Genomic DNA, 8,817 nt, shown 5'->3' with positions numbered 1-8,817 from the left:
CCTGGTCGTGCGGCCACGAGGCGAACAGCAACATGATGGATATTAGCATTAAATAATTGATGCATGGATTGATTGATGGGGCGTTGATGCTTTGCCTGGCCCAGGCATGAACCAAACGCTTCGGCACCACACAAGCCTGGCCAGGCAGAAATATTTTACATCTCACGTCCACACCAGGCAATACCGATCATCAAGGCATGAGGGTCAGGTCATGAACCAAACTGACCAATAAAGTTTGAGAGAGATTGAGGAGCCCCGATAAGGTTGAGTGGTGCGTCAGATAGCTGAGAGGGGGAAAGAGATATTCCATCCGCTCGATAACGCAGTGCATGTAAATTTTTTAGAAGTCAAACTTTGGAAACTTTGATCAGGTTTATGCAAATGTTATTTATATCTACAATACCAAAGATACATCATACAAAACTACATCTCATGGTGAATCTAATGGTATATGTTTGTCGTACTAGATGTAATTCTTTTTCTCCACGTACATGGTCAAACTTTGTGATGTTTGACTTTTCAATAAATCTATGTGCTATGGACGGAGGTGAGTGCCTCAATCGAGACAGATCAAGTGTGTGTGAAGGAGAATGAGTAAGTGTGCAAAAAGAGTATGTGTGTGAAAGAGAAAGTGACAACAAATGATAAATTAGAGAGAGTGTGTGTTTTTTCGTTTCTTATGCGAACATATCACGCATTCATCTCCGAGATGGAAAAGTGAGGCGAGGAGATACATGAAGATAGCTAGTGTGTGATTGTTTGCAACGGAGAGAGACACCCCTGTAGCACATGTCCAATAGAGGTCTGGCCAACAAGGAAAAAATGTCGAGAGGGACACATGGATGGCATGGACGCATGGGGAGGGAGAGAGGGTGTGTTTGTGATAGAGAGATCCCCTCGAGATCGTGAGGGGACTATATGGGTGGGAGATCGAGGGAGTGCGTGCGCGATAGAAAGATGCCCCGAGAGAAATCGAGATAGACCATGCACATGTTTGTGATGGAGACTAAGATTAGCTAGTCATATACATATAGGGAGGGACTGCGTGTGCCTACAATTGAGTGAGAGACCATCATACTTGGCTAGCTAGGCATGAGATTGTGTGTGTGTGTGTGTGTGTGTGCGTGTGAGATGGAGAGAGATAGAGTTTTAGATGGGCCTATCGAGTGCGAGTGAGATATGCATGTGTATGTGTGACCCAGGTGGATGGAGAGTTTGAGAGAGGGGGGGAAGAGCTCCGAGACGACATAGTGGTGCGTGAGAGAGTCACGGGCAAAGAGCCAAGGAATTTGTGTGCGTACGATGAGTGCACCTAAGATATCTAGCTTGGACTAGCTAGAGTATCATACATAGTGTGCGAGAGAGACCTATAGATGGTGTATATATGAATGCGGACTAGAAAGACCCCCCCCCCCCACACACACACACACAGAGAGAGAGAGAGAGAGAGAGAGAGAAAGGGAGAGGGACCAACAAGGTTTTTGTGTCGGATGCGTGCAACCGAATTGAAGATTGTCGGCGAGAGAGTGAGAGTGAGAGAGAGAGAGAGAGAGAGAGAGAACAGGAGTCCGGGAGAGGGGGAGGTCGCGTTTTATGCATCAAAGACTGATATAAACCATGTTTCGATATAGACTTGCATTCAAATATTTAAATTGGAGAACATGTTATCTGCAATCCACACATGAACGGATATATGCGTATATCAAACAAGTTCATTGATTTGACTTTCAACATGTTCATGGAGTACTATAATACTGTACAACATGCTACTCGATTGAGGTGTTCAATTTTGGATTTAGTTCACTATTTTGACCTACTGAACGAGCTAGTTCATTGAATCGAGATATTTCATTTTGGGTTTGATTCGCGTTTTTGAGTGGGTCAACTATTTGTCATATAGTAAATCGCTAGCAACGAGCATGTAAAAACACATTACTCCCGAGCATCATCGCTCCATCTAAAAAAGAAGTGGCAAGCTAATATTTCAAAATTTGATTCGAATCGACTTGGTAAGGTAGACGTGGATGCTCGTTCTCCCAAAATTGAACGAACCGTTAAACATCCTCTCTGCGTGGAATTCCCCTGAGCAAATAAATGGGAGACACAAAATTACCGTCCTATGTGGGACATGCATCAATTGGCCCGTTGTACATCGAGGGTAGGTTCGTAACTTCATCCAAGCGCGCCTTCTCCTCGGCCGAAATGACATGTGCCAAATAATTCATAAACCATGGTCGGCAAAACACGCTCTCCTCGCCCGAAATAGCTCGCGCCCACTATTTCAAAACACACTCTCCTCGCCCGAATTCGCTCGCGCCCACTATAGTTCAAAACACGCCCTCCTCGCCCGAAATCGCTCCCGCCCACTATTTGGGGAGAAGCAAAGTTACTCTACTATCCCCGACCCTCAGTACACAGACCCAAGCCGAGAAGCCTATAGGCAAGGGTAGAACTGTAACTCCCCCTCACATTTCAGACAAATGCGTCCGTAAGACATGGTTCCACTCCCCTCCCAATCCCCCCCTCCCCCGCCCGCTCTCATTCATACCTCGTGGGCGCCAAATCACCTTCTCCCCAGGAAGCTCCCTTCTCCGGAGCCGCGAAACCTCAGCCCCACCTCCATGGCGCCCCCCACCGCACCAATTTCACAGCCGCCCTCCTCCCTAATGCCGGAGACGCTGTCCAATTGCCTTCGTGCACTGGGCCATGTGCCTCTTACTCCGTGATGCTGGTGCTGCCTCGACGACGGCCGCGTGAACCGTACCGGAGTCGATTCACCCCCGCCATTGTTCACGGCACCGGAGCGGCTCCAACTTCGGATCCGTCCAGAGACCTGGCGCTGCTACCGCGTAGCCATCGACCGTGGCGACATTGCTCTTTCTCTGCCGCCGGTTGCCACCGCAACCGCGTCGGCCTCACCGACTCGGCGGCTAGACCTGCCTACTTCACCATGCCGCCAGATAGGTCGCACCCTCATCTGAAATTGCTTTATTTAGGTGTCAGTTGTCTGAATTTTTATTCTGGGCCAATCGATTCCCAATGGGAAGCAGCACCTCTCGAGGCGGCGGAGCTCCTAGGCTGCCGGTTGGCTGGTGTCTAACGTAAGGGTGCGGGGCTGTAAGTTCGCTGCGGAAGCAGCGCTTAGGTGGCTATCTTTTAGAGTTGCCTGGGTTGAAGGTACTGCCGTCACCGGATCTGGATGACGGGGAGTCTTTGTGGATTGGCCCGGGGGCGGCGCAACCACGGCAGTGAGGTGGGGCGGGGAGCGGGGTTTTGGACGGGGCCACGAACGGCGGAGGCAGGCTGCTCTGCCGTTGGTCACTGGATCTTCGGGGAAGATTCCGAACAGTGTCAGCCGGGAGGCACAAGACGGCCATCAAGCCATCCGGCGTAGATCGGACAGTACCAAAATAAAATAAAATCGTGTGACCCCAATTTAGTCTTCAGTCAACAGACGTGTGACTACTCTCATACCTTGCTGTTGATCTCTTAGTGTATTTCTTCGGATCAAAGAGATATGTCGTTCTTAACATTATGCGTTATCTGCATCTTCAGACACACCGTCTTCCGACTCACCGCAGCTGCTCCAACAAGGGAAGCATACACCAGAAGGGAGCTACAGTCCCCACTCAACAGTTCCCTGCATCGAATGCGTGTGCCCGACATGGACAACCACAACAACTGCAGGGCCATTGACAAGTCAGCACATGATGCTCACTCCTATGGATGGCAGCCAGATAGGTTGTACCCTCATCTTACTTGTGTGCAACATTTATGGCTTTGTTATTCATCTAAGCACGGAAAATAGATCATCACATTTCACTGTATATTCATGCTGATCTCTTATGGGTCTTGTTCAGGAGTTCACGTTGTTCCATAGTTCAACTAAGATACTTGTTCTTTAGGTAACGTTGTTCCATAGTTATCATCCATCAGCCAATGCTATCCCACAGGCTGGTGATTATAGTATTATACCACTTCTAGTATTACCTATGTTGTTCTTTAATACTTTTGTGTGCCATCTAGTTAATCTCGAGTACAAACGATACATATTCTGTAGCTTTCATCTGTGTTCTCCCTTTAGTTTATGAGACCTATTGCTGCTAGTTAACCCCAGTCCTACTATTTATGTCGTCTCCTACAGGCACTCATTTACATAAATCTAACTACTAGTTGTCTTCCATGCATGTCAGATATAATTGCACACACTGATATATCCACAAGAACCTCACGGAGCAATGTAAAGGCCAATAAACTTGATGTCAATGATACCCAATATGATGGAACATGTAAAGGCGGTTCTTCAAAAGACTTGCAGAAAGATGATGAATCCTCTTCACCGCACAAGGTCCTTACTCTAACTTGGCCTGTGATATGGGTACAACATGCATATAATGTCCTGGAGTGTATCTACTCTGTTGCAATGCCATGTGCTTAGCATGCTGATCATGCATGTAAATATGTCATGCCTTCCTGTTTTTCAGTACCTATTCCATTCATGATAACATGTTTTCAAATTCAAGTACTGTCATTCTACTCTATCGCAATGCCATCTGCTTAATTTGGACATCATGCTTCTGAATATCTTATGCATTGTTATTCATCAGTATGTACTTCATTTGTCTGCCATACCATGTTTTTTACATTGAAGTGTTGTTCTAGTGCTCTGTTGCAATGCCATCTTATTTTCCCAATCATACACGTGTATGTTGCCTTAGTTATTTCTGTACGTATTTCGCTAGCATATAGTTTTACATTCAACTAGTTTTTTTTGTTGTGTTGACCTGTCGTATCCCTAGCTCTTACACCATACTCCCTCCGTCCGGATTACATGTTGCCGAAATGGATAAAAAAGGATGTATCTAGAACTGAAATACGCCTAGACCCATCCATTTTTTTCCGGATGGAGGGAATACATGTCAATATGTCATGCCTTTCTATTCTTCAGTACCTATTCCATCTCTCTGCTGTTGCATGTTTTATAATTAAAGCACCATTCTTCTATACAAGGCATGCAAGGGGAAAACGACTATGTTAGAATCTGAAGGGTTAAAAACAAGGCCTTTGCAAAAGATCCAAACGCCAGGAGATAATAAACCAACTCCAGTTTTTATAGATACTGCTCCAGCACAGAGAAACCAAACTCCTACTGATAATAAGCAGATTCCAGTGGCCAAAGAACTAGTCCGCTCCAGTCGAGCAAAAATACGTCAACTCAATTCTAAGAAGCGTGTGTGTATCCTTGCATCATGAAATTTTATAGCATGCTGATCATATTTTCTACATGTTTCTTACCCATCTCTCTTTTAGAAAATAAGCTTAACAGATAGAAGAATTTCTGCAATGGTACCGTTTATGAGGAAAGATTCTTGCAGGAATTCTCTGTGCTCCAATGTAGATGTAAGTACCTGTTGTATATCACTATATTTTTACATCAGCATGTATTTTGTTAATCGGCATGAATCCAACCTTTATCTGATCTAAATTTAGTTGTAGCAAAATGTATGATTAAAGGCCACAATGTTGATTTTTGTAAGGAAAACTGCCTGGTAGTTTTGCATCCTGAGCTGCATGAGTGTACTATGTCATATCAGTGGGTTTAAATACTTTGGTTCTGCAGTGGGTTTTTCAGTGTTTTTTTACTGTGTTGTCCTGTCGTATCCCTAGCTTACATCATACTCTCTCCGTCCGGATTAAATGTCGCAGAAATGGATAAAACTGGATGTATCTAGAACTGAAATACGCCTAGACCTGTCCATTTATTTCCGGATGGAGGGAATACATGTCAATATGTCATGCCTTTCTATTCTTCAGTACCTATTCCATCTCTGTTGTAGCATGTTTTATAACTGAATCACCATTCTTCTATATAAGGCATGCAAGGGGAAGACGGCTTTGTTAGAATCTGAAGGGTTACAAACCAGGTCTTTGCAAAAGATCCAAACGCCAGGAGATAATAAACTGTAACACCCCGGATCCGATGCGCCAGGTGTCCGCCAGTTATTCGCCGCTGTTGTCATGTCATTTGTTTGCATGTTGCATTTTATCATGTCATCTTGTGCATATCATTTTACATCCGTGTTCGTCTCATGCATCCGAGCATTTTCCCCGTTGTCCGTTTTGCAATCCGGCACTCCTATGTCATCCGACGTCCCTCTTTTTGCCTCCTATTGTGAGCGGGTGTTAAACTTTCTCGGAATGGACCGAGTCTTGCCAAGTGGCCTTGGTATAGCACCGATAGACCGCCTGTCAAGTTTCGTGCCATTTGGAGGTCGTTTGGTACTCCAACGGTTAACCGGGTAACTGTAAAAGCCTCTTTTGTTTGCAGCCCAACACCCCTTCAAAGTGGCCAAAAACCCAGCAAACTCCCCTCCATACTCTCGGTCGTTCGATCACGATCGTGTGGGCGAAAATCGCTCCTCATTTGGACTCTCCTAGCTCCCTCTACCTATTTAAACACCTCACCTCCGAAATTCGGGCGAAACCCTAGTCTACTCCTCCCTCTCGCCCGGCGGACATGTCCGCCCGCTGCCGGACGAAACCCGCCGCCGCGCCCGCACCAATCAGTCGCCGCCACCTGTCCCGCCGCCGTCCTCGCGCCGCCGGCCCGCGGGGCCCAGGGCAGGCCGCCTCGGCCCGCGCGCGCCCGCGCCGCCCTGCGCCCACGTCCCCGCCGCCCGCGCTCGGTCTCCGTCCACGCGCCGCCGCCACCGGCGACCGGACCCGAGCGCCCCGCCGCCGTCAGCCGGCCCCGCCGCCGCCCGCGCCCTCCGCGCCTCGCCACCGCCGCTGGCCTCCCGGCTGCCCCCACGCCTTCCCCGCCGCGCAGCACCCCGGGCGCCTCCCCGCGGCTCGTCCGCCTCCGCCGCCAACCAGAGCGCCGCCGCGCCGGTGCCCGCCGGAGCCCGCGCCGGTGCCCGCGGCTGCCGTCTCCTCCACTGCGCCCCTCGTCCCTGCCGGCCGGATCCGGCCGATCCGGACCAGATCCACCCCACGCCGGCCTCCTCCGTCCTTCCGGCGCCCCCACGTCCTTCTCCGGCCAACTCCGGTGTGATTCCGGCGAGATCCACCGCCGCGTTGACTTTCCCCCGAGGTCCATTTTCGTCCAAGTCCCGTAATAATTGCATATTTTTAGCCATGTTCATCGCATCATAACTCTGCATCCGTAGCTTCGTTTCGTGCGTGTAATATGTCGAATTGTTCGTCTCGACGAGTAATTCATTTCATTCCATTGCATCATTTTCATTTGAGCTCATCTTGATGCCCGAAATGCTGTTGGAAGAGGGCTATGTGATGTTAGTTTTAGATTCTTATCAGAACATGCACTTTTGTCATTTTTGGCATGATTGATGTGTGCATCTTATGAACTTGAGCCCTACATATGTTTTGAATTATTCCATGCCATCTTTACAGGGATGTATGCCATGTATTTTTGTGATCAATGTGGTTACTAGCACAAGCATGTAAACTAGGCCTCGTGATGTTGCTGATTTCAGTCCCTGTTCTGCTGTTATTTTTATGCCATATAAACTTGATGCTACAGAGAGATTCATGCTTATTTTGAGATACTTCAGTAAGGATGTTTTGTACATATGGTTATGAGCTATCCATCCATGCCCCTGGTTGCATTTATAGCTTGTTGTAGATTGTTCATATCTTGCTCCAAAGTTGCTAAATGATGTTGTTGTCAGCCTGTTAACTTGAAGTTCAGTTTTGCCATGTGTTATGCTAGTGATCCATGTACTCTATGAACTTGTTATTGACATGCTTAGCTTCATAAATATGTCTTCTTACTGTTGTTTGCCTTGCCATGCCATGTATTGCTCTGTGGTGAGTGGTTCAAGCTCACCAACGTGCCTACTTATTGTTGTTCCTGCCATGTTTGAATCTGTCATATAACTTGCCATGTTTACATGGGTGCCATCATATTTTTGTGCCCTTTTGGCTTATGGTCAGTAAAGGACTATTGTGCTATGGGTTTAGTAGATTCATTCCATGCCTTTGTTTGCCATGATAAGTTCCTGTAACATGTTGTTTGATAGCTCTAAACATTGCAACCTGATGTTATTTCCTGATAGACTGAAACTGTTATTATTTGCAATCTTGCCATGGGTGTTTGAGCATGTTCTAGTGATTTCTGGAGATAGCTCAGTGTTCATGTTTTATTATGATTTACCTGTACATCATTATCATGCCTTTTGTTTTCATATTGAGGTGCTGTAGCATGTTGCTTTGATGCTTGCAAGATGCATAGTTGCTGTTTTGGACAGATTGTTGCTATAACTTGTAAAGAGTGCATGTGTTGAACCGTTGCTCCGTTTTGAGTGTGCTCTATATGAAACTTGCTTGATTTTGCATGAAGTTTCATATTATCATGTTGCATACTTGTTTTGAGGTGTTTGCTTGATGTTTGAATGCCTTCTGCATCAATGCCATGTTTAACTTGTTTTGCTCATATCTTCTAGGCCGTAGCTCCGAACTAAATGAACTTTATATGTAACTTGACTAGAATTTCGTGTAGATCATCTTGGTGCATCTTAACTTGATGTTTAACAACTTGAACATAAGGTTTATTCAGATCTGGACCAACTTCGAAATTTACATATGAGGACTTATCGGAATTGTTATATGTTGTTCCCGGCCTCATTTAAACTTGCTTTGATGTGTTGCTCTTGTTTGCATCATATTTTGCCATGAGTAGCTCCATGTAGCTTTGTCATGCATCATGCTTGTTGTGCATCATGCCTTGTTCATGTGTGGTGTGTTTACCATGTTGTGTGCTTCTTCTCGATTTTCCCGTTTCGTTGTGATCGTGAG

Source organism: Triticum dicoccoides, chromosome 2B (genome assembly GCF_002162155.2).
Source record: "Triticum dicoccoides isolate Atlit2015 ecotype Zavitan chromosome 2B, WEW_v2.0, whole genome shotgun sequence".
Classification (NCBI taxonomy): domain Eukaryota; kingdom Viridiplantae; phylum Streptophyta; class Magnoliopsida; order Poales; family Poaceae; genus Triticum; species Triticum dicoccoides.
This window is presented reverse-complemented; position numbering follows the sequence as displayed.